The sequence below is a fragment of the Budorcas taxicolor genome, chromosome 21 (genome assembly GCF_023091745.1).
Source record: "Budorcas taxicolor isolate Tak-1 chromosome 21, Takin1.1, whole genome shotgun sequence".
Taxonomy (NCBI): Eukaryota; Metazoa; Chordata; class Mammalia; order Artiodactyla; family Bovidae; genus Budorcas; species Budorcas taxicolor.
The window spans coordinates 24,317,587-24,344,240 of record NC_068930.1 but is presented as its reverse complement, the minus strand read 5'-3'; the positions used below and the strand labels follow the sequence as shown (position 1 = coordinate 24,344,240).

General features: G+C 47.3%; 1 protein-coding gene across 5 annotated transcripts in view; it reads right to left on the bottom strand.

The window, feature by feature from the left end:
• Nucleotides 1-26,654, bottom strand: part of SEMA4B (semaphorin 4B) — a 91,358-nt gene that overhangs the window by 63,575 nt on the left and 1,129 nt on the right. The window contains exon 2 of one of the 5 annotated variants that reach the window (XR_008201232.1): nucleotides 8,602-9,227. The exons of the other annotated variants lie outside the window; for them this stretch is intronic. The gene's annotated coding sequence lies outside the window, so the exon portion shown is untranslated. Of the gene's footprint in view, nucleotides 1-8,601; nucleotides 9,228-26,654 lie in introns of those variants that run through there. 5 annotated transcript variants of the gene reach the window in all.

The following is a 26,654-nucleotide window of genomic DNA, read 5'->3' as shown; positions in this document are numbered from 1 at the left end:
AAAGTGCAAGTCGTGTGGAGAAAGAGCAGCTATTCAGCTTGACTGCAGAAGAGCTACTTTTAAAGAAGGTAATGCCAGACTGTAGAGGACCTCAATGAAAACCGTGGTCTCTGCCTGGACCACAGCACACAATCCCGGTTCCGGCTGGGCTGGGCAGAGCTGGCAGGGCAGCACAGTGGATCCCACAGAGCCCTTGGGGCCCCCATCTCTGTTGTGGCTGCCACACCCACACGCTCTCAGCGTCACCAGCCAGGCTCTGCCCAACACCCTAACCAGCACCCCAGCCACCCAAGGTCATGCCCCAGACACCACCGCCCTCCTGGCTCCTGGGCGAAGCTGCCAACACAGCACTCCTGCACAGTCTGTAATTTGAACAGGACCTCCTCCCAGCCTGACCGCTCCTGGCCTTCTGCACCCCAGACGTGCCCACTGTGGGAGCTGCCCAGAGAGGAGTGGTCTGCTGTTCGTCAAACCGCTGCACCTGGGCTGCCTACAGAGGCCGAGCCTGGGCATCGTGGGGGCATCAGAGGCCGCTCCTTTGCCCAGAACTAGGGAGACTACGCCCCCTTGCGGCCAGGAACCACCCAGCACCTTGGTCTTCCCAGTTCAGTTCAGTTCAGTTGCCCAGTTGTGTTGGACTGCAGCACGTCAGGCCTCCCTGTCCATCACCATCTCCCGGGGCTTATTCAAACTCGTGTCCATCGAGTCGGTGATGCCATCCAGCCATCTCATCCTCTGTTGTCCCCTTCTCTTCTTGCCTTCAATCTTTCCCAGCATCAGAGTCTTTTTCCAATGAGTCAGTTCTTTTCATCAGGTGGCCAAAGTATTGGAGTTTCAGCTTCAGCATTAGTCCTTCCAATGAACACCCAGGACTGATCTCCTTTAGAATGGACTGGTTGGGTCTCCTTACAGTCCAAGAGACTCTCAAGAGTCTTCTCCAAACCCGCAGTTTGAAAGCATCCATTCTTCAGCACTCAGCTTTCTTTATAGTCCAACTCTCACATCCATACATGACTACTGGAAAAACCGTAGCTTTGACTAGATGGACCTTAGTCGGCAAAGGAATGTCTCTGCTTTTTAATATGCTGTCTAGGTTTCTTCCAAGGAGCAAGCGTCTTTTAATTTCATGGCTGCAGTCACCATCTGCAGTGATTTTGGATCTCAAGAAAATAGTCTGTCACTGTTTCCATTGTTTTTCCATCTATTTGCCATGAAGTGATGACCAGATGCCATGATCTTAGTTTTCTGAATGTTGAGTTTTAAGTCAGCTTTTTCACTCTCTTCTTTCACTTTCAAGAGCCTCTTTAGTTTCTCTTCACTTTCTGCCGTAAGGGTGGTGTCATCTGCATATCTGAGGTTTTGATATTTCTCCCAGCAATCTTGATTCTAGCTTGTGCTTCATCCAGCCTGACATTTCGCATGATGTACTCTGCATAAAAGTTAAATAAGCAAAGTGACAATATGTAGCCGTGACGTACTTCTGTCCCGACTTGGAATCAGTCTGTTGTTCCATGTACAGTTCTAACTGTTACTTCTTGACCTGCGTACAGATTTCTCAGGAGGCAGGACAGGTGGTCTGGTATTCCCGTCTCTTGAAGAATTTTCCAGTTTGTTGTGATCCACAGTCAGGTCTTCCCAGCTATGAAAATTTGCACCGGTAATTTGGTGTGTGTGTGAGCTCAGTTGTGACCAACTGTTGCGACCCAGTGGACTGTAGCCCGCCAGGTTTCTCTGTTTATAGAATTTTCCAGGCAAGGATACTGGAGTACGTTGCCATTTCCTTCTCCAGGAATCTTCCCAACCCAGGGATCAAACTCATGTCTCTTAAGTGGTCCTACCTAGCAGATGGGTTCTTTACCACTAGTGCCAAAGTGAAGAGGAGCTAAAAAGCCTCTTGATGAAAGTGAAAGAGGAGAGTGAAAAAGTTGGCTTAAAGCTCAACATTCAGAAAACGAAGATCATGGCATCTGGTCCCATCACTTCATGGCACATAGATGGGGAAACAGTGTCAGACTTTATTTTGGGGGGCTCCAAAATCACTGCAGATGGTGACTGCAGCCATGAAATTAAAAGACGCTTACTCCTTGGAAGAAAAGTTATGACCAACCTAGATAGTATATTCAAAAGCAGAGACATTACTTTGCCAACTGAGGTCCGTCTAGTCAAGGCTATGGTTTTTCCTGTGGTCATGTATGGATGTGAGAATTGGACTGTGAAGAAGGCTGAGCGTCGAAGAATTGATACTTTTGAACTGTGGTGTTGGAGAAGACTCTTGAGAGTCCCTTGGACTGCAAGGAGGTCCAACCAGTCCATTCTGAAGGAGATCAACCCTGGGATTTCTTTGGAAGGAATGATGCTAAAGCTGAAGCTCCAGTACTTTGGCCACCTCACGCGAAGAGTTGACTCATTGAAGAAGACTCTGATGCTGGGAGGGATTGGGGGCAGGAGGAGAAGGGGACGACCGAGGATGAGATAGCTGGATGGCATCACAGACTCAATGGACGTGAGTCTGAGTGAACTCCGGGAGATGGTGATGGACAGGGAGGCCTGGCGTGCTGCAATTCATGGGGTCGCAAAGAGTCAGACACGGCTGAGCGACTGAACTGAGCTGAACTGTGCCACCTGGGAACTTTTATTTTTGGTTTTTGGCCCAGTCACATGGCATTCAGAGCTTCCCTGCCCAGGGATCAAACCCATATCCCCTGCATTGGAAGCTCAGAGTTCTAACCACTAGGCCACCAGGGAAGTCCAGGGGAGTTTTTAAAAAGGAAATAACAATTTTGAAAAGCTGAGAACACGAATCACTTAAGTGGATATCTCAAGGAAACTCATGGTAAAGACTTTGGGTAAAAAATAAAGCAGACTCTTGGAAAAAACTATTTTAGAATTTCCAATGCCAAAGTAAATTTTTCTGACTATAATTTCTTTTACATTTATCTGCTAAGGCAGGAAGATGTGATATCCGAAGATTGCTGTTTTAGGTGCTTTCCAGTTCCATGCGGTCTTCTCGTGTTCCGTGTTCTTATGGAACATACCTCCCACTTCTGTGATTCTTAACAGCCCTGTCAGCCCAGATGGATAGTAAAGAGCTCCTCTCCCCCACATTCCTCAGCTTTGAAAACTCCGTTTTTCACCTACATAGTGTTTGTTTGCAATGGGGGCAAACCTCTGAGCATCTTTACAAGCGTTTTTGTCTATGATACGTAATATTGTGTATTAGATGCTCATTGTTATTGCTGGTAGTGTTTGTCAGGGAGGAGAATGGAGATTAAAAAAAGACAAACTAAAAGACAGCTCCTGATCTCAGGGGCCTGTCTACCTTAGACAAAATACACACACATGACACAACTTGCAAACAGTCAGAAATTAACAGCCGGGCATAAACTAAACGTATGAGGGCTGAGAGCAGTCATCAGAGTGAGTGGGAGGCTGAAGGCAGGGCACTTGCTGGAAATACAGTCTGAGAGGAGTCTGGAAGAATGCCAGGCCCGCAGACTGAGGCTGTCTGGGCTTGGATAGACGTTAAGGAGGCCAACATGGACTTCGGTAGTGGTTAAGAATCTGCCTTCCAACACAGTGGACATGGGTTTGATCCCTGGTTGGGGGACTAAGATCCAACCTGTTACAGGACAACTAAGCCTGTGTGTCCCAACTACTGATCTAGGGCCCAGCAGCAGCAACTACTGAAACTTGTGTGCCCTAGAGCCTGTGAACCGAAACAAGAGAAGCCGCCGCAAAGAGAAATCTATGCACTGCAGCTAGAGAGTAGCCCTCATTCCCTACAGCTAGAGAACAGCCCTCGCAGCACCAAAGAGCCAGCTCAGCAAAAAAACAAAAAAGGAAGAAGAAGACAGTCAGATGAACCAAATAGCTGAAGACATCAGGCCAAGAAAGCCTCGTGGTCTAGTGGCTAAGAAAGACTCCGTGCTCCCAGTGTAGGGGCCTGGGTCCAACCCCTACTCAAAGAATGAGATCCATACAACTGAAGAGTTGGCCAGCTGTAACTAAAAGGCCCTGCACGCCGCAACCAAGACGGCACAGCTAAGTAAATAAGTAAACAATATGAAGAAAGCCCAAGGCAGTCATCTTACCACCCCGAGTTCCAACTCTTTAGGATCATCTCTACATGTGGATTCCACCAGGCTTCTTAACCACTCAGGAGGCAGCCCCTGCTCACGACCAGAAGGACTGTCTATTACCCTAGGCAGTTGCCCACCCACTGCTTTTGAAACAGCTCACAGTTCATTCTCTGGGAGAGATTTTGCTGTCAGCGATGATCTCAGCATTTGGACCTATACCTGTCTGGATCTGGCTAGTCCCTGGATGACCCAGTCAGATTCTGTGATCTGGCTTCTGGACAGACCCAACTTTGCTCCTGGCCTCAGGGTGGGGGGCAGGGCATGATTCAGGGTATTTTTGGTTCTTGGTAACAGACACCCTACTCGAGCCGGTTGAATCAGTGAGGACGTTTATTGTGTCACTTAATAGGAAGTCCCACAGGAGGGTGGTCTCCAGGTAAGCTGATACAGCCTCTCAGTGAGGACGTAAAGACCGAAATTCATGTGCTTCTTTGTTTACTCCTTCCCTGACTTTGGAGATTGTGCCAGTCTGCCCTTCATGCCTGGAAACACCTGCTTGCTCACAGCCTTACCAACAGAATGTATTGTCAAACATTTGGAATTCTGCCAATCTGATAGGGGATAAGTGGTGTAACAGTGTCATTTCAATTTTAATTGCTCTTACGATGAGCGAATTGAGCATTTTTTCATATACTTAAGGGCTACTTGTTTTTTCTTTTCTGTGACCTTTGTCTTCTTCACCTCCCTTGCTCATTTTCCATTCAGGTTGTTAACCTTGGATGCAGGTTTTTTCCCATCTCTTTGCTCTGGCTTTTTCAGTGCTTGCTTCCTGCTCAAGGTGGAACCAAGAGGGCAGCAGCGGCTTCCCGACCTTGAGATGCTCAGAAATCAGGAGTGTCACTTTCTGTTTGTACCTAACCCAGTTCTACTTCCCAACCCTCTTTTCCCTTTTCTCTTTCTTTTTTGTTGTCATTATTTGTTTTTTTTCAGCTGCACCATGCGGTTTGCAGGATCTTAGTTCCCTGACCAGGGCTGGAAACTGGGTCCTCTGCAGTGGAAGCTCCGAGTCCTAACCACTGGACTGCCAGGGAAGTCCCATCCTGTTTTTCCTTTGGATAAGAAGAAATTGACTTGCCTAGTTTGCTTTGCAGTGAGGAGTGGCCATGAGACACAGTTCTGCCCAATGAGATGAAGGTGGGAACATGTGAGGGACTTTTGGGGAAAGATGTGGTTAGAAAAAGCACAGGTGTCGGGCTTCCCTGCTGGTCCAGTGCTTATGAATCGCCTGCCAATGCAGGGGGACATGGATTTGAAGACCCCGCATGCCATGGAGGGATTAAGCCCATGAGCTACAACTACAGAGCCCAGGCTCTAGAGCCCTTGAGCCAAAACTACTGAACCCTGTGTGCCTAAAGCCTGTGCTCCACAAGAGAAGCCCCTGCAGTGAGAAGCCTGTTCTCGGCCAGCTGGAGGGGAGCCCCCACTCTCCGCAACTAGAGAAAGCAACGAAGACCCAGCGCAGCCGAAAGGAAACTACGAAACACAGGTGTCATGGGCGTAGCCCCTTTCTTCCTGTCTTAGTACGGACAGAATGGCTGGAGTGGCAGCCTTCTTGACACCATTAACAAAGACAGAGACAGTCACAGGAATGTTGATCCTAGTATTACTAGAACCGCCAAACCAATGCCAGGAACCACCTACCTCCAGACTTTGTATATAGCTCACTGAGTATCTTCACTCCTAAACTACGTTTGTTGGCATGTAGGTGGAGGGAGGTATGTTCTGTTACCTCTGATGAAAACATCTCTAAGCAGCGCATTGTGGCTTTCTCAGCAGAAAACACTTCCCAGAAGTTCACCCTTCCTCATTCCCTGGACTTTTCCTCAGGATATTGGTCGCACTGGTCCCGAACCAACCATCTCAAGGGGCATAGGATTTCCCTTAGGCTGATGGGGTCACTCATCACTCATGGGCTGGGGGCAACATTCCCTGAGGCATATGGACACAGGGAAGAGAGGTGAAAACCAGAGGCGAGAGGCTTGCGGCATTTTCAGAAACCAAGGGGGTGAGAAATGGCTGCTCGGTAGCCAGGCACGGGGTCTCCTGCAGTGAGTGAGACAGTGGCCTCAGCTCGGGACTGCGCCTGGGGGAGCGACTTGTGTGTCGCCTCCGTGGACCCACTGCCCTGTCATCCTGCTCTAGGGCACTGCTGGGCTCCACCTGTGTGCAGAGGTTTGCAACCTGTCCCACCTGTAGGTCTTATAAACCATGAATGCACAGTTACATGAACTACATACACTTCTCACAGTGAGGTCAAAGAAATAGTTCTATTCCTTTAAGACAAAAACTTTCCTTGATAAATGAATAGATTATATTAATTTATAAAGTCCCTGAGGACAGGGGTGTATCTTTCTTATTTTCTGCTATACCTCCAGTCCCTAGCAATTGGTTAAAATTGTTGAACAGAACAGAGCTTTTGGACATAGTTTTTTTTGGAGGCGTGGGGGGTGCCAAGTGGCATGCGGGATCTTAGTTCCCTAACCAGGGATTGAGCGTGTGCCCCTTGCATTGAGAGTTTGAGTCTCATTTTTAAAATATTTGTATTTATTTATTTGGCTGCACCAGGTCTTCATTGCGGCACAAGCAATCTTAGTTGTGGCATGTGGGATCTAGTTTCCCGACCAGGGATTGAACCTGGGTCTCCTGCATTGGCAGCACAGCGTCTTAGGCCACTGGACCACCAGGGAAGTCACCAACTTAGACACTGACATCAATCAACCCACTAATTTGGGGGCTCTGATAATTCAGTCTGCTACCACCTGACTGAATTATACTTCACTCTCTCCACTACCAGACAACAATAAGAAGTCTGTTTGGAGACCTACTAAATCCAGGATATCTGCTTTTAGCGTTTCAAGCCAAGGGTGCTATGGAGCTGGGGATGATGAACCCATTCTGGCTCTCAGGAATCATCGTTTCCTTTTCCGGGTCTTCCCAAATCACCCCTTCGTTACTGTTCAGCCCTCTGGCTCAATGTTTGAAGTCCCCATTTTCTTTCCTTTCAAAATCAAGAATGGCCTTTTCACTCTCTCCCACTCTCCAGCTCATTTTCTGTTGGAATATTTCCAAGACCACAGGCACTGACTCAGCGTCCCATTTCTCAGTAGAAGGGATATAATTAGTCCAGGCCAAAGGACCTTGGGGGCTTCCCTGGTAGCTCAGCTGGTAAAGAATCTGCTTGCAATGCAGGAGACCCCAGGTCGATTCCTTGGTAGAATCCCGAGATGCCTGGCGGGCTACAGTCTGCTGCTGCTGCTGCTAAGTCACTTCAGTCGTGTCGGACTCTGCGAGACCCCATAGACGGCAGCCCACCAGGCTCCCCCGTCCCTGGGATTCTCCAGGCAAGAACACTGGAGTGGGTTGCCATTTCCTGCTCCAATGTTACATTCTATGGGGTCGCAAAGAGTTGGACATGACTGAGCAACTAAGCACAGCACGCTGCACAACAGACCTTGTTTCAAGGAGCTAGAGGTTCATTTACAAACTCTCCAACCCACCTTGGGGATAGCCAAGAGCTAGTTCCTCCCTGAGTTGCTTGCACACTTCTCCAGGTCTGAAAAGCAAAGGTCCCATTGCTGACAGGTTCCGACCTTCCAAGATTCCGCTCCCAGCATCTAATGCAGGCCTGCTCTTCCTTTCCTGTCTTTGCTCTAAACAAAACCTCCTTTCCATTGTCCTCCCTGGCAATGTCCTATTACATTTGTTTATTTCCTCCATTATAAAAAATAACATAAGCTCAGGGACCAGTGGTTAAGACTCCCATGGTCCAGTGGTTAAGACTCCAGTGGTCCAGTGGTTAAGACTCCAGTGGTCCAGTGGTTAAGACCGTGCTGTGCTTCCAGTACAGACGGCATGGGTTTGATCCCTGGTCAGGGTACTAAGATCCCACATGCTGCACAGCATGGCCCAGAAAAATAAATAAATTAATTAATTAAAAGGTAACTTAAAAAAAAAAGGTAATATAAGCTTATAAGCTCATTTAAGAAAATGTAGGAAATCTAGCTGGGTTCCCTGATAGCTCGGTTGGTAAAGAATCCGCTTGCAATGCAGGAGACCCCGGTTCAATTCCTGGGTCAGGAAGATTCCCTGAAGAAGGGATAGGCTACCCACTCCAGTATTCTTGGGCTTCCCTTGTGGCTCAGCTGGTAAAGAATCCACCTGCAATACAGGAGACCTGGGTTTGGGAAGATCCCCTGGAGAAGGGAAAGGCTACCCACTCCAGTATCCTGGCCTGGAGAATTCCATGGACTGTAGAGTCCATGGGGTCGCAAAAAGTCAGGCACGACTGAGAGACTTTCACTTTCAGAAAATCCAGCTAAGTAGGAAGATGGAGTAAGGAAAACATACTTCTCCTTTTACCTAAAGTCAAGCTCAGTCAATGATGAGCTGTTGAGGCAAGGAATATTGTCGTGGTCTGGGCGCGGGTTGCAAAAGAATTTCCAGACATGAGACAGAATGAGAGGGAAATAAAGTTTATTAGAATGGGAGACACTGTTAGAACAGTGGACCAGTTCAAGAGAGAACTGATATTGAACAGGGGTCCTTAGTCCACTTTTGTACCCAGGGTACAAGGAGTGGGATAGGAGTCTTGCGGGTCATTTGCTGATTGGATGAGGCACGTATACTGGGTGGGGGAAGAGTAAGGCAAACACCTTTTCCCTATATGGTAAGAGGGGAGACAGGTCATACTGCTCAGGGGGACCCGAAATCTGTTAATAGTTACAACATGGGGGACGGAAGGACAATAAGGGTCTGGTTTTTCTGTTCCTGCATTCGAAGACCCTCCTTGGTTTTATCTGCTCTTTAGTTTTTGGGTTACCACAAATATGGCTTTATTTGGAAAGCCCACAGATGAAGATGGCAGACTAAAGTTTCAAAATAACCATCTAGTTGAAGATTCTTTTATAGAACCAGAGAGAGAAACTAAAATCAAAAGGCAGAATAAAGATGGAGAGGCAATGGGGAAGTAAATAAAAAGGGCCATCAGTCTTGCAAAACATCTCCGGGAATGGCCAGCTTTGAGGAAGGGTGTGTTAGTCTCTTCTTTCAGGCAGCCAGTCACAGGTGGGCACGGTCAGGTTGAGAAACCTGTATGCAGATCAGGAAGCAACAGTTAGTTAGAACTGGCCTTGGAACAACAGATTGGTTCCAAATAGGAAAAGGAGTACGTCAAAGCTGTATATTGTCACCCTGCTTGTTTAACTTATATGCAGAGTACATCATGAGAAACGCTGGGCAGGAAGAAGCACAAGCTGGAATCAAGACTGCCAGGAGAAATATCAATAACCTCAGATATGCAGATGACACCACCCTTATGGCAGAAAATGAAAAGGAACTAAAAAGCCTCTTGATGAAAGTGAAAGTGTAAAGTGAAAAAGTTGGTTTAAAGCTCAACATTCAGAAAACTAAGATCATGGCATCCAGTCCCATCATGGGAAATAGATGGGAGAAACAGTGGAAACAGTGGCAGACTTTATTTTTGGAGGCTCCAAAATCACTGCAAATGGTGATTGCAGCCATGAAATTAAAAGATGCTTACTGTTTGGAAGGGAAGTTATGACCAACCTAGATAGCATATTCAAAAGCAGAGACATTACTTTGCCAACAAAGGTCCATCTAGTCAAGGCTATGGTTTTTCCAGTGGTCACGTATGTGTTAGGTAGGTAGAATAGGGAAAAGGAGTCCAAAATGGTGGTGGCTAAAAGACAAGGAAGGGAAAAGCCCACGAAAATAGAACAAAAGAAGGTCCGAGGGCCGGAGTGAGGACCTCAGATAAAACAAACAACACTCCTGGCTGGCCCAATTTACATAGGACAGGCCCAGGGAGAGAGAAACATATAAATAGAGGAGCCAAAGCTAGCTTCCTCTCTCTCTCTCCTGCACGCTGGGGCGCTCTTCTCCTCATGCCTTTGGATAGATGTGCCCTCACGCCTCAAAGATGGATTTTCCTGCTATCTTCTAAATAAAATAGAGCTGTAACACTAAGCTGTAACACTGATTTGTCTAAGAGCTATAACATGGTCCATTCGAGACCTGAGAGCTATAACACGGTCTATCCAAGACCTGAGAGCTGTGACACGCCGAGGGGGCTTTCACGTCCGTCACTCCAAATCTTTGTTGTGACGAGACAAAGAACCGAGGAACATACACTCGCGTGACATATGGATGTGAGAGTTGGACTGTGAAGAAGGCTGAGCGCCAAAGAATTGATGCTTTTAAACTGTGGTGCTGGAAAAGACTCTTGAGAGTCCCTTGGACTGCAAGGAGATCCAACCAGTCCATCCTAAAGGAGACCAGTCCTGGGTGTTCATTGGAAGGACTGATGCTGAGGCTGAAACTCCAATACTTTGGCTACCTCATGTGAAGTGTTGACTCATTGGAAAAGACCCTGATGCTGGCAGGGATTGGGGGCAGGAGGAGAAGGGGACAACAGAGGATGAGATGGCTGGATGGCATCACCAACTCGATGCACATGAGTTTGGGTGAACTCTGGGAGTTGGGGATAGACAGGGAGGCCTGGCGTGCTGCGATTCATGGGGTTACAAAGAGTCAGACACGACTGAGCGACTGAACTGACTAGCTGACTGAGCTCAACAAAGGCATTTTTAGTCCAACAGTCAGGCTGAGGGGCTGGGTTTCCTGAGGTAGGCCATTATGTGTGATGATAACAACAACAGCCACGAAAAGCAAGTCAAAGAAACACTTCCAACATGAAGTCAGAATTAGTTTTTCTCTGCATTGGGAGCACAGAGTGTTAGCCATGGTAAAATAGGAGGGAAAGGGGCCAGGCAGAATTTTTGAAAGAATGACATAGCCCAAGGACACAACATAGACCAATTGGAATCAAATGGGCCCAAGATGGCAGACAAGCCAGCTTTGACCAGACCTTGATCCTCAGTCAGCAAGCTAAATGACACACTCAGAGGTGCCATGATGGTTCCAAAGTTGACCATCAAAGACCAAAAAGCAGGCAGTAGTCCAACCCCTGGAAACCCCTCCCTTTCCCCAAAGTAGTTGGAATAATCCTCCCACTCATTAGCCTATGAAATTATCCAGCCCATAAAAGCTAACCACAACCCCTTTTGAGGCCACTGTATTCACCCTCTGTGATGGCCCATGCTCTGTGGAGTGTTTCTCTCTCTGAATAAATTCACTTGTTACCTATCACTTTGTCTCTCACTGAATTCTTTCTGCTATGAGACATCAAGAACCTGAGCCTGGCCTTTCTCACTCCCTGGCCATCTTGGTGGCTGCTCTTGGTTGGAGGCATCCCGCACCCAAGGCAGGGAGGTGGTGGCCACCAAGAAGATGAAAAAGTCACTGGAGTCAATCAACTCTAGGCTCCAACTGGTTATGAAAAGTGGAAAGTACGTGCTGGTGTACAAGCAGACTCTGAAAAGGATCAGACAAGGCAAAGTGAAACCGGTTATTCTCACCAACAACTGCTCAGCCTTGAGGAAATCTGAAATAGAGTATTATTCCATGTTGGCCAAAACTGGTGTCCATCACTACCATGGCAATAATATTGAATTGGGCACAGATGTGAAAAGTACTACAGAGGTATGCACTCTGGCTATGATTGATCCAGATGACTCTGATATCATTAGAAGCATGCCAGAACAGACTGGTGAAAAGTGAATCACGTACAATTTTTCTTTAATAAAACTGGCAAGAAAGGGCTTGTTAAAAAAAAAAAGAGCCTGAGCCTGTAACCAGGTCTGTGATCTCAGTTTGAAGACTGTGGGTTTTGGCTCAGTTCAAGTTCCAGTCTGGGTTTTGGCTGGGTTTGAGTCCCGGCACATGGGTTCCAGTCTCAGTCTAAGGTAAACGGCTTCAATTGGACCACCAGAGAAGTCCCTTGCAGAGATTCTTACCTTAGTTTCTTCACCTCTGGAAATTTTCTATGGTGAACATATATTGCTTTTATAATCACAGAAATGTAACACGTGTTACAGGCTGAAGCATCCCTCAAATTCATATGCTGAAGTGCTAACCCCCAGTACCTCAGTGTGTGGCTGGATTCGGAGAAAGGGCCTTTAAGTAGGTATTTAAGTGAAAAAGGAGGTCATTAGGGTGGGCCCTACCCCAATATGGACCCTGCTCCACACTTCCCAGGCAGCACTGCTGGTAAAGAACCCGCCTGCCAGTGCAGGAGACATAAGAGACATGGTTTGACCACTGGGTGGGGAAGATGCCCTGGAGGAGGGCATGGCAACCCACTCCAGTATTCTTGCCAGGAGAATCCCATGGACAGAGGAGTCTGGGGGCTACAGCCTATGGGGTTGCAAAGAGTCACACATGACTGAAGCGACTTAGCAGGCATGCAGCACTACTCCAATGTGACCACTGTCCTTCTAAGAAGCAGGGATTAGGTCACAGATACTCATAGAAGGAGGCCCAGGAAGAAGATGTTGTTGTTCAGTCGTTCAGTAGTGTCCAACTCTTTGTCACTCCATGGACTGCAGTCTGCCAGTTTTCCCTGTCCTTCACCAACTCCCAGAGCTTGCTCAAACTCATGTCCATTTAGTTGGTGATATCATACAACCACTTCATCCTCTGTCGTCCCCTTCTCTGCCTGCCTTCAATATTTCCCAGCATCAGGGTCTTTTCCAGTGAGTCAGTTCTTTGCATCAGGTGGCCAATGTATTGGAGCTTCAGCTTCAGCATCAGTCCTTTCAATGAATATTCAGGACTGATTTTCTTTAGGATTGACTGGTTGGATCTCCTTGGAGTCCAAAGGACTCTCAAGAGTCTTCTCCAACATCACAGTTTGAAACCATCAATTCTTCGGCACTCAGCCTTCTTTATGGTCCAACTCTCACATCTAAACATGACTCCTGGAAAATGCCAATTTGACTATACTGACCTTTGTTGGCAAAATAATGTCTCTGCTTTTTAATATGCTGTTTAGGTTTTTCATGGCTGCAATCACTGTCCACAGTGATTTTGAAGCCTGAGAAAATAGTCAATCATTGTTTCCCCATCCATTTGCCATGAATTGATGGGATCGGATGTCATGATCTTTGTTTTTTCAATGTTGAGTTTCAAGACAGCTTTTTCACTCTCACTTTCACTTTCATCAAGAGGCTCTGTAGTTTCTTTTCACTTCCTGCCATATGAATGGTATCTGCATATCTTAGGTTATTGATATTTCTCCCAGCAATCTTGATTCCAGTTTGTGCTTCATCCAACCTGGCATTTCACATGATGTACTCTGTAAGTTAAATAAGCAGGGTGACAATATACAGCCTTGACGTATGCCTTTCCCAGTTTTGAACCATGTCTGGTTCTAACTGTTGTTTCTTGACCTGCATACAGGTTCCTCAGGAGGCAGGTAAGGTGGTCTGGCATTCCCATCTCTTGAAGAATTTTCCACAGTTTGTTGTGATCCACAGAGTCAAAGGCTTTAGAGTAGTCAGTGAAGCAGAAGTAGATGTTTTTCTGGAGTTCTCTTGCTTTTTCTAATATCCAACGGATGTTGGAAATTTGATCTCTTGTTCCTATACTGTTTCTAAATCCAGCTTAAACATCTGGAAGTTCTTGGTTCATGTACTGTTGAAGCCTAGCATGGAGGATTTTGAGCATGACCTTGCTAGCATAATGAAATGAGTACAATTGTGAGGTAGTTTAAACATTCTTTGGCATTGCCCTTCTTTGGGATTGGAATGAAAACTGACCTTTTCCAGTCCTGTGGCCACTGCCAAGTTTTTCAAATTTGCTGGCATATTGAGTGCAGCACTTTCACAGCGTCATCTTTTAGAACTTCCTAAGGCCCACTTGACTTTGCGCTCCAGGATGTCTGGCTCTAGGTGAGTGATCACACCATCATGGTTACCTGGGTCATTAAGATCTTTTTTGTATAGTTCTTCTGTGTATTACTGCCACCTCTTCTTAATATCTTCTGCTTCCTTTAGGTCCATACTGTTTCTGTCCTCTATTGTGCCTATCTTTGCATGAAATGTTTCCTTGGTATTCTTGGTTTCCTTGGTATTCTTGGTATCTTGAAGAGATCTCTAGTTCTTTCCCATTCTATTGTTTTCTTCTGTTTCTTTGCATTGTTCACTTAGGAAGGCTTTCTTATCTCTACTTGCTACTCTTTGGAACTCTGCATTCGGATGGGTATAGCTTTCCTTTACTCCTTTGCCTTTTGCTTCTCTTCTTTTCTCAGCTATTTGTAAGGCCTTCTCAGTCAATCATCTTACCTTTTGCATTTCTTTTTCTTGGGGATGATTTTGATCACTGCTTCCTGTACAATGTTACGAACCTCCGTCCATAGTTCTTCAGGCACTCTGTCTATCAAATCTAATGCCTTGAATCTATTTGTCACTTCCACTGTATACGCATAAGGGATTTGATTTCGGTCATACCTGAATAGCCTAGTGATTTTCCCTACTTTCTTTAATTTAAGTCTTAATTTTATAATAAGGAGTTCATAATCTGATCCATAGTCCGCTCCCAGTCTTGTTTCTGATAACTGTACAGAACTTCTCTGTCTTTGGCTGCAAAGAATATAATCAGTCTGCTTTCAGTGTTGTAGCCACGCGTTCTGGGAAACAAACTCACTCAGAAGGACGATGCAGATAGTGGAGTGCAGTTTATTACACCAGTGGGCCCAAGGCAGAGTCTCCTCTTAGCCAAGAACCCCGACCAGTTTTTGTGAAAAAGCTTATATACCTTAAGAGCGCTTGCTCAAACCCACCTCCCCAAATTCCTTGAAACTAGTCTGGACAGGTAAAAGAGAGATATGATCAAAGTTAACCCATGATTCACGTGTCACAAGACTAGAGAAACAGTAGATATTTATCACTAGGCCTATGGTCATATCCCGATAAACATAATGAAATTTACGACTTTGTTCTGTTACAGAGATAATTAGCATATTCTTTTAGGCAACGGAGAGTCCAAGTACAAGTCCTGAGGCTCCGTTATCAGGGGGTCTGGTTTTCCATTGGCATGCCATTTCTATAGACGCTGGGCACGAAGTTCAGAGTCCATTGGGAGGGTGACCGTGTGTGTAGCCTAATGTTCGCAGCCTGGCCTAAGATGGAGTCCAGCTCTGTCTGTTTCTTCCTTCATCAGTACTGACCATCTGGTGACGTCCATGTGTAGAGTCGTCTCTTGTGTTGTTGGAAGAGGGTGTTTGCTATGACAAGTGGGCAGCACTGGAGAAGATGGCCATCTGCCGAGGAAGCCTCGGAAGGAGCCAACACCTTGATCTTGGACTTCTAAGCTTCAGAAGTACAAGAAAATAAATTTCTGTTGTTGAACCACCCAGTCTCTGGTATTTGTTACAGTAACACTAACAGATGAATATACCATGTCATTAAAAAGAGGGAGAAGGCAATCAATACAAGTTCTTGGCATTTCAGACGTTCACAGTGGAGGTTACTGCTGGTAATGAGAAAGGCATGGGCTTAGGAAGTAATTAGTAACTTTTTGCTTTCCTGGCTGAAATTTGAGCCTCAGCCTGTGGGGCAAGCAGAGGATCCAGCAGAGCCGAGATGAGGCATCTTTACTACAAGCTGCCACTGGCGTCCACCTACACAGTCACTGGAGAGTATTCAGAGACCTAAAGGCAGGTCTCTTCCTGATGAATGGTGCTGAGTAGAAAGCCTGCCCCTGGGGCAGGGAAGAGAAAGGGAGGAACAAAGAGAAGGGTGGATCTTTTGAAAAAGTCTTCAAAAGAGCAGACAGTGCAAGGTCCAACCTGGGGATCACTCAAGCCCACCACATTCTCCAGGCAGAGCTCTGATTTTCCGGTGGGTCCCCGTTATTATTGTTGTTCAGTCCCTAAGTCATGTCCGACTCTTTGCGACCCCATGGACTGCGGCATGCCAGGCTGCCCTGTCCTTCACCCTCCCACGGTTTGCTGAGATTCATATCCATCGAGTCAGTGATGCCATCCAACCATCTCATCTTCTGTCGTGCCCTTCTGCCCTTCTCCCTCTGCCTTCAGTCTTTCCCAGCTTCAGGGTCTTTGCCAGTGAGTTGATTCTTTCCATCAGGTGGCCAAAGTATTGCAGCTTCAGCTTCAGCATCAGTTCTTCCAATGAATATTTAGGGTTGAGTAGGCCCCAGACCCTTTTAGAAATTGAGCAAAAGTAAGAGAAAGATGCCTAGGCATAAATGGGGCAGGGGTTGTGTCTTCTCCTTCCAATATTCATGTACCCTAAGTGAACTTCCTTTCTAGTTAAAAACATACAAAGGCAATTAATGGCACTGTTTCAGTTGAGATCTTGTCAGCAAACAAAGTGCCCACCAAGTAAGAGATAAAACCTGACTGAAGGGTAAAAGGGCAGTCAGATGGAAACTGGGAAGAAGCCAGGAACCAGAACAAACATTTCCACGAAATAGGAGGCAAAGGCTCCATGGAGGTCTATCCTGATTCTCCAGAGAGCAAGGTGGAATGGAGGACCTGAAGAAGTATCTTTTTTGCATAACGTGCCCCAGGAGAGGGGCTTCACAGGTGGAGCTAGTGGTAAAGAATCCCTCCGCTAATGCAGAAGTCACAGGAGACATGGGTTCCATCCCTGGGTTGGGAATGTTTCCTGGACGAGGAACTGGCAACCCACTCCAGTATTCTTGCATGGGAAATTCCATGGACAGAGGAACCTGGTGGGCCACAGTCCACGGGGTTGCAAAGAGTTAAACACGACTGAGCAACTGAGCATGCCCACTGTAGCGGGGGCATCCTGGGCTGACCTTGTAGCCCAGAAATGTTTCCTCTTGAGCAGAAGCACATCAGAGAGCAGGAAGCTAGGTGGAATCAAGTGTTGGACACAGGTGAAATGAGCCTGTGTGATGAGAAAGTGAAATTATGAACATACAGATAAGTGGCCAAATTCAGGGATTCTTCTATGCGTGGGGACATGTGAGGCTTGCTGAGTTCACTAGACTCCCTCCTATACACCCTGAATGCCAGACAATGAACAAAGTAGTGGAGATTAAAATCTTTTTGCCTTATTGGCAAACGGGAAAGTATAAGAATGTTCATCACAGAGCTATTCATGTTTGTGAAAAATTGTTCTCAACTAGGGGCTGCTGAAATAGATGATGGCGCATTGTTTGAATGACTTTCAGGCAGCCATCTAAAATGATGGTGTAGAAAATGGTCTAAAGAGCTTTCTCACTCCTACTTTGAGCCATGGGGTCATTTTTCCTTTGAACTTTTATTTTGGGGTGGGGATTGGAGGCCAAGCAGCACATGGGATCTTGGTTTCCTGTCCAAGAATCGAACCTGTGCCCCTCTCAGTGGAAGGGCAGCATATTAAACACTGGACCACCAGGAAAGTCCCTCCACTGAACTTTTCAAAGCAGATTTAACCTTCAGGGTGGGATGCAAGTAGCCACACCCTTTCCTTCCTTGACACTCACTGCAGTGTGAGATGATGTCTCCCGAGTGTTCACTCCACGTAGGTTCAGATCACACTGGGACCACCTACGGGGCAAGACCCTTTAGCCTCTCTTATGCTCAGTTCTGGGCTTCCTTGGTGACACAGTCAGTAAAGAATCCACCTGCAATGCAGGAGACTCGGGTTCAGTTCCTGGGTTGGGGAGATCCCCTGGAGAAGGAAACGGCAATCCACTCCAGCACTCTTGTCTGGACAGAGGAGCCAGGTGGGCTACAGTCCAGGGGGTCGCAAGAGTCGGACACGATTTAGCGACTAAACCATCATCCTCTGTTCTGCTCTGTAAAGCAGAGGGAATAAGAGCAGACAGCCTTTTACTTTATGTCCTAAGGGAGATGAGACCCACAGTAGTGACAGCCCAGAATGTTTATTATAGGAGACCAGGTCCCCATCCCACATTTGCTGAGCTTGGTGGCTCAGATCCTGACTTAGCTACCTTCCTCCCGGGTGGCCTTGGACAAAGAACTTCTGCCCTCTGTAAAATGAGGGTAACAAAACATGTGGCTAAAGTGCTTATATTGAGAATTAATATTAATATATCTAAGCTGTTCTGTCCAGTAGAGTAACCATCAGCTACCTGCATCCATGGAGTACTTGAAAATGTGGCTCCTTCAGACTGCGGTGTGCCCTAAGTATAAATTCACGTTGGATTTTGAAGACTTAATAAGAAAAAGAGAAAGCAAAATATCTCACAGATAATTAATATTTTACATCTTTTAGGTTAAATAGAATATATTTTAGAGTTACTTTCACTTAAAAAAAAAACTTTTAATAGTACTGAGCAGTTACTAATTTTCCCCCGGATATCTCGCATATATTCATTAGGTATACATGTTTATTACTTGGAGAAGGGAATGGCTACTCACTCCAGTGTTCTTGCCTAGAGAATCCCATGGACAGAGGAGCCTGGTGGGCTACAGTCCATGGGGTCACAAAGATTTGAACACGACTGAGCAACTAACACTTTCACTTTTCTTCTTCATACATGCTTGTATTAACATACATGTCTGTCTGTATTTCTTCCTATCTAAAATTTTTTTGGTCATGCCAAACAGCATGTGGGATCCTAGTTCCCTGAACAGGAATTGAACCTGTGACCCTTGCATTGGAAGCTCGGAGTTTAACCAATGCAATGAACCACCAGCAAAGTTCCCAGAGACCTTTTTTTTTTTGAGGGGTTAGGGTTAGGGATCTTACTTCCCTGACCAGGGATCGAATTTGAGCCCCCTGAAGTGGAAATGTAGCGTCCCAACCACTAACAATAAATAAAATAACATGCAGCTACTAGACTATTTTAAATCACCTAATTGGCGGGCACTGCAAGTTTATTAGCTGGCTTAGAACACGGCCAACCTGGCATGTAGCAGGAGTAGTTGAAGCTACTGTCAGACAGTAAAGAATCCACCTGCACTGTGGGAGACCTGGGTTCAATCCCTGGGTTGGAAAGATCCCTTGGAGGAGGGCATGGCAACCCACTCCAGTATTCTTGCCTGGAGAATCCCCATGGACAGAGGAGCCTGATGGGCTATGGTCCATGGGGTTGCAAAGAGTGGGACATGACTAGTGACTAAGCACGGTAGTGTTTAGTGCTTGGCACTTTGTAAGCACTTATCAAGCGGCAGTTTTTGCTCTGAAGACTTCTCAGGGGCCCTCTCCTGCCTTTGCTTTGGAGATCTATGCCTGGGAGGCACTGTCTGTTTCCTTGCGGGGATTTGTCGTAATCATCCACAGGGAGAGCTTCCCCATTTTTCCTTTAATCTTTCCCACCCACAAGACCTCTCCAGGGATGTCTACACACACAGGCACACACACACACACACACACACACAGGTGCAGACTTTCTTGATGTCCAGTCCTCCAACACCTCCTGTCACTCCTGTGGTTCCAGTCCCCAGTCACTTCGTCCCACACGGAGTCCACCTGGCCTGGGCTTGGGGACTCCTCATTCTCTGCTTTATGCCCAGGGCCTGCGCTTCTGAGGCTTGATCCTCGATGCTCAGACAGATGGAACGTTGCCAGCAGGGCCTGTTTGCAAGCTGCCAAAAGGATGCCCAGAGAGGCCTTCACTCTGACAAATTCACTCCTGGGCCCCCCAGGTCTATCCTCAGCCTGGCAGCTGGTGGAGAGAAGATGGCATCTCAACTGTGGACTTGGACTACTCAGTTCTTCAGGGGCCCAAGTACACACCAGATGCCACGTTGCCATGGCCTTTAGCAGCGTGAGAACTGTTATACTTTCGGTGAGTATCTGGATCAGTCACTTCGGCTGAGGAAAGGGAGGTGCCAGGGACATGGTTAAACATTGGAGGAACTGAACAGCTTTACTGGGGTCTTAACAGGAACTTGGGGGAAAGGGACCCCCCATAAGAGAGGAGAAAACAGGGGAGAAGATCAGAAGAATGATAGGGGCCAGGACAAAATAGCAGGAGCCTCAGCCTGGGAGGTGTGTGTCCGGTGAGGAATCCCCAGTGGCAGGGACAAAGGACCTTCTTTAAAACAAGTGAGGTGAAATACACACGGCTTCCCTGATGGCTCATCAGGTAGACACAGGAGATGTGGGTTCAGTCCCTGGATCAGGAAGATTCCCCCGGAGGAGGAAATGGCAACCCACATAATACACATAACATAAAATTTATGTTTTTAACCATTTCTAGGGGTACATCCTCCTTGTTTAGAGCCATCACCCCATTCCATCTTCAGAATTCATCTTCCAAAAACAAAATTCTGTACCAATTAAACAATAACTTTCCATTCCTCCAGCCTCTGGCAACCACCATTCTATTTTCTGTCTATGTGACCAGTGCCTCATAGAAGTGGAAACATACTGTGTTATGTTAGGCTTATTTCACTTAGCATACTGTCCTCAAGGTTAACCCATGGTGCAGCATGTGTCAGAATAGTCTTCCTTTTTAAGGCTGAATAACATTCCATCGTATTGTTGTCGTTGTTCAGTCACTAAGTTGTGTGCGACTCTGCGACCCCACAAACTGCAGTACGCCACGCTTCCCGGTCCTTTACCAGTATAACCTCATTTTGTTCATCCATTCACCCATTAGTAAACACTTGGGCTGCTTCCATCTTTAGGCTGCTATGATTAATGCTGCTATCAACATGGGTATACAAATTTCTCTTTGAAACCCTGCTTTCAATTCTTTCAGGTATCCACCTAGAAGTGGAATTGCTGCATCCTATGGTAATTCTACTTTTAATTTTTGAGGACTGGTATGCTATTGTCTACAGTGGCTGTGTTAGGGGAACCACACTGCCTGAAACTGCCCACCCTGGCCAGGCACCCTAGTAACCATTTGTATGAGTTGTTTTACGACAGGAGGTCCTGGTAAGGAACATGGAACTAATAAGCCACCAGCAACTGGAAGAGTTCAGGAAAGGTCAAAAGGAGACACTACGTGTCTGACCACCTCCCTGAATCCTTCTCGCTGGCATCCATCTTGGCTGAGCGATGCTTGTGCCATCAGGAAGGACTCTGAGTCAGAATGATTGGCTAAAGACAACCTGGAAACTAATCCCTTCAACATAAAACCCGAGATTGTGAGCCACATTGCAAAGCAGTCCTCCTGGGTTTCCTTACCCCACTGCTTTCTGCCCGGGCGCCCCTTCCCAATAAAATCTCTTACTTTGTCAGCACATGTGTCTCTTAGGACAATTCATTTCCGAGTGTTAGACAAGAGCCCACTTCTGGGCCCTGGAAGGGGTCCCCCTTCTTGCAACAGCTGTATCATTTTACATTCTCACCAACAGTGTGTTAAAAGTTCCGATTTCTGAAAAGACAACCTACTAAATGGGAGAAAACATTTGCAAATGATATAACCAGTAAGAGTTAATATTAAATGTACATAAAGAGCTCATACACCTCAACATAAAAAAACTCCCAAACAACCCCATTGAAATATGGGTGGAAGATCTGAATAGACATTTTCCCAAAGACTTACAGATGGCCAATAGGCACATGAAAAGATGCCCAACATCGTTAATCATCAGAGAAATGCACATTAAAGCCACAATGAGATATCACCAAACATCTGTCAGATGGTTATCATCAAAAAGACACAAATAAATGGTGAGGATGTGGAGAAAAGGGAATCCTCATACACCAGCGGTGGGCATATAAATTAGTGTAGTCACTGCAGAAAACAACACTGAGGTTTCTCAGAAAACTAAAACTAGAACTGCCAAACGACCCAGCAACCCCACTCCTAGGTATACCTCCCCCAAAATTAAAACACTAATCTGAGAAAGCACACACACCATAACGTTCATGGCAGCATTGTTTATAATTGCCGAGATATAGAAGCAACCCAGGCGTCCATCAACAGATGAATGGACAAAGAAGAGGCAGGATAAAACAACAACAACATCATAAAAAGGAAAGAGAATCTGCCAGCTGCAACAACATGGTTGGACCTAAAGGGTATTCTGCTAGGCGAAATAAGTCAGACGATATCATTTATACGTGTAATCTAATAAATAAACTAGTGAATATAACAAAAAGAAACAGACTCATAGATATAGAGAATAATCTAGTAGGTTAACTATGGGAAGAGGAGACAGGGGAGGGAAAAGATGGGGGCAGAGAATTAAGAGGCACAAACTTCTACGTATAAAATAAATGAGCTGCAAGAATATATTTTAGGAAACAGGGAATATAGTCAATATTTTGAAATAACTAGAAGTGGAATACAACCTTTAAAAATTGTGAATCATGGCCTTCCCTGGTGGCTGAGGGGTAAAGAACCCTCCTGCCACTGTGGAAGACACAGGTTCAACCTGGGAAGGTCCCACATGACACAGAGAATCTAAGCCGGCGTGCCACGAGTACTGAGCCTGCTCACACCGAGGCCGTGTGCCGCAACCGCGGAAGCCTAATGCTCTGGAGCCGTGCTCTGCAATAAGAGGGGCTACTGCGACGAGAAGTCTCCCAGCGCAACTAGTGAGTAGCACCCACTCGCTGAAACTAGAGAACACCCCTCACAGCAACGAAGACCCGGCACTGCCAAAAATAATAGATAAAATTCATTAAAAAAAAATTGTGAATCACTATGTTGGACCCCTGAAGCTTATATAATATTTTTACAGCAAGTAATGCCTCAATCAGAGAAGGCAATGGCACCCCGCTCCAGCACTCTTGCCTGGAAAATCCCATGGACGGAGGAGCCTGGTGGGCCGCAGTCTATGGGGTCACTAAGAGTCGGACACGACTGAGCGACTTCACTTTCACTTTTCACTTTCATGCATTGGAGTAGGAATGGCAACCCGCTCCAGTGTTCTTACCTGGAGAATCCCAGGGACAAGGGAGCCTCATGGGGTGCCGTCTATGGGGTCGCACAGAGTTGGACACGACTGAAGCGATTTAGCAGTAGCAGTAGCAATACCTCAATAAAACACAGAAGTTATGGGAATTCCCTGGTTGTCCAGTGGTTAGGACTCGGCGCTTTCACTGCTGTGGCCCACATTCAATCTCTGATTGAACTAAGATCCCTCAAGCCACACACTGCACCAAGTTCAGTTCAGTTCAGTTGCTCAGTCGTGTCTGACTCTTTGCGACCCCATGAATCGCAGCACGCCAGGCCTCCCTGTCCATCACCATCTCCCGGAGTTCACTCAGACTCACGTCCATCGAGTCTGTGATGCCATCCAGCCATCTCATCCTCAGTCGTCCCCTTCTCCTCCTGCCCCCAATCCCTTCCAGCATCAGGGTCTTTTCCAATGAGTCAACTCTTCACATGAGGTGGCCAAAGTACTGGAGCTTCAGCTTTAGCATCATTCCTTCCAAAGAAATCCCAGGGCTGATCTCCTTCAGAATGGACTGGTTGGATCTCCTTGCAGTCCCAGGGACCCTCAAGAGTCTTCTCCAACACCACAGTCCAAAAGTATCAATTCTTTGGCGCTCAGCCTTCTTCACAGTCCAACTCTCACATCCATACATGACCACAGGAAAAACCATAGCCTTGACTAGACAGACCTTAGTCGGCAAAGTGATGTCTCTGCTTTTGAATATACTATCTAGGTTGGTCATAACTTTTCTTCCAAGGAGTAAGCGTCTTTTAATTTCATGGCTGCAGTCACCATCTGCAGTGATTTTGGAGCCCCCCAAAATAAAGTCTGACACTGTTTCTACTGTTTCCCCATCTATTTGCCATGAAGTGATGGGACCAGATGCCATGATCTTCGTTTTCTGAATGTTGAGCTTTAAGTCAACTTTTTCGCTCTCCTCTTTCACTTTCATCAAGAGGCTTTTTAGCTCCTCTTCACTTTCTGCAATAACCTCAGTGCACCAAAGAGGGGGGAAATGTTCCAATTACTCCACATTCTCACCCACATTTGTCATTTTCTTGTTCTTCTTCCCTGACTCTGAGTGCAGGATGGGTAGACAGCAGAGGAAAGAGAGAGGATGGAGAAGTGGGAGGAAGGGGCCTGGGAGGGCAGTGGTGCTGGACTGTGGCCATCGGGTGCCTGGAACACAAGGCATCTTGAACCCTTGAACCCGGGAAACAGTGAGGAAGATGCTAGGGGTCCTACTTCCTGTGATGGAAGTGACAGGAGATTCTATTTAGATCTCAAGGGCCAGGGCCATCCCAGCTGGCACACAGCTCACAGCCTGGGCACTTGGTCCTTGCCTGAATTTACCTCGTGGGCAGACCATCTCCAGGCCAGGCCTGGGGAGCTGGGATCAGCGCAAGGGGCCGTAAGGGGCTGCACGCCTGGGTGACTCTGCCTGTGGTCGGGGCCCACCACCCCTCCCTGAGTAGACACTGCCACCTTCTGGCCCTTTGTTGACCAACTGCCCCACCCCATCCCAGGAAGAGCTTTGTCTTAATCAAGAAAGGGAACTGGACCTCTGTGTGTGTGTGTGTGTTTAGTCACTGACTGTGACCCCCACGGACTGTAGCCCACCAGGTTCCTCTGTCCATGGGATTCTCCAGACAAGAACACTGGAGTAGATTGCCATGCCCTCCTCCAAGGGATCTTCCCAACCCAGGGATCAAACCTGTCTCCTGTAATGGCAGGCGGGTTATTCACCCCTGAGCCACCTGGGAAGCCCGAGGTTTCCTCTACTTGTTTACAATCCTGTCTTCCTGGGGCCCACCCAGGTTGCCTGCCTCAGAGCCTTTTCAACCTGTCGGTCTTGCCCACTGAGAGCTTAACGCAAGGGCTGCTGCTATACTGCTCCAGAGATAGGCTTTGTCTGCCTTGATTTTCTGTTGACTGGGGGCAGGGCCTCACTGTGGACTGCCATCTTTGCTGGGGTAAAGGGTCCAGCCACGAGCGCTGTTTCCAGGGTCTCTCCATTGTTTTTTTGTTTGCTGGTTGGTTGGTTGGTGTTTTGTTTTGTTTTTTTCAGGGGGCGGAAATCCTCAACTATTGTTCCCTCTTAGGCAGGCCTGTGGGGATTCCATGACTAGTTAACCAGCTTCTCAAGTTTCTCAAGGTGTTTATTTCTCTCTCTGTTTTTTAACAGTTTAACTTCCCCCTCCCCTCCCAGCACCCCCCCCCCGCCCCCCCACCCCCACCCCCACCCCCAGTCCCCGCCACTTTGTCTCATTACTTGAAGTGTGGACAAACACTTTCCTCCGGGCCCCATAAGAACCACTGTAACTTGGCCCCAAGCCCTTTGGGGGACTTCCCTGGTGGTCCAGTGGCTAAGTCTCTGAGCTTCCAATGCAGGGTGCCAGGGGTTAGAGCCTTGGTCATGGAAATAGTAATAGCTCCCACATGTTGCAACTAAAGATCTTGAATGTCATCACTAAGACCTGGCACAGCCAAATAAATACACACTACAAAAAAAATTTTTTTTTTTAGGAAGCCCTTTGTTTGCTGTCTCAAACTCAGTGTTAAAACCCAAATCCTTTCCAGCAGCAGACCCCACTGGAAGACCAGCTCTTCAGTCTTCACCAAGACCAGCTCCTGGGTCTTCCCATTCCCAAGTCCCAAATCGCTAGACTACCATGTTGATTGGTTTCTTGTCTTAAATTCCAGGATGTCCAATAATGTTGTCCCGGCCTTGTCCAGGGAGGCCCTGAGTCCCTGGGGATTCAGCGGGGGAAAGGAGGAACCCGGCGGAGAGGCCAAGGCTTCCCGGGTATACTCCGCATCCGCTGATGGTCCGCCCCCCTTGCCCACCTCCTTCCCTGACTTGAAGATTCTCTGCCCACTCCACCTTTCCTCCCTCCTCGCCACAGGGCAGGTCTATTCATTAGCCACCGGCAACAATGCAATTCCTGCTTCCTTTTCCCCTAGGCAGCATGTTTCAGAGGTTCCTATGGAGACTGGCCTTCTGGAGGTTGAGGGGTCATGGCCAGAACACATGTTCCAGCCAGATCGCAGCCAGTTGTTCAGAGGGCGTCCTTCCCTTCTCCCCAAAGGTGGTGGGGCTGTCAGATCCTCTGGAAACAAGGATGCTCACTCCCCGAGTCCTCAGGGGTTGCGAAGGGGACCTTGGGGCTTCCCAGGTGGTGCTGCTGGTAAAGACTCTGCCTGCCAAAGCAGGAGATATAAGAGATGTGGGTTCTATCACTGAGTTGGAAAGATCCTATGGAGGAGGGCATGGTAACCCACTCCAGTATTCTTGCCTGGAAAATTCCATGGACAGAGGAGCCTGGAGGGTTACTACAGTCCATAAGGTTGCACAGAGTCAGACAAAACTGAAGCGACTTTGCATGCACACATACAAGGGCACTCTGAGGTTGTCTCTATTCCGCTGGTTCGACCCAGGGCTTCAGAAGCTGTCCAGACTGTGACGTCCAGCAGGGCAGACACAGATCAGCCCTTTTGCTCCCCAAGAGCCCTGTGGAGTGAGCATGAGCGACAGTAACAGGGAAAGAGACATGGTAGGAGATGGGAGGAACCACTCCTCTGTTCCTGGGGGCTGTTCTGGGGGCTGCCCCTCTGACCATCAGACCTAGAAGGACCAGGTCCTGCTGACACACCCCCAACCCCACTGGCCATCCTCTTTCTGGAATTTTCTGCAAGCCATTTTTTCAAATGGTCTTTCAGCCATGTCTGACTGTTTGTGACCCCATGGACTGTAGCCCGCCAGGCTCCTCTGGCCATGGGATTCTCCAGGCAAGAATACTGGGGTGGGGTTGTCA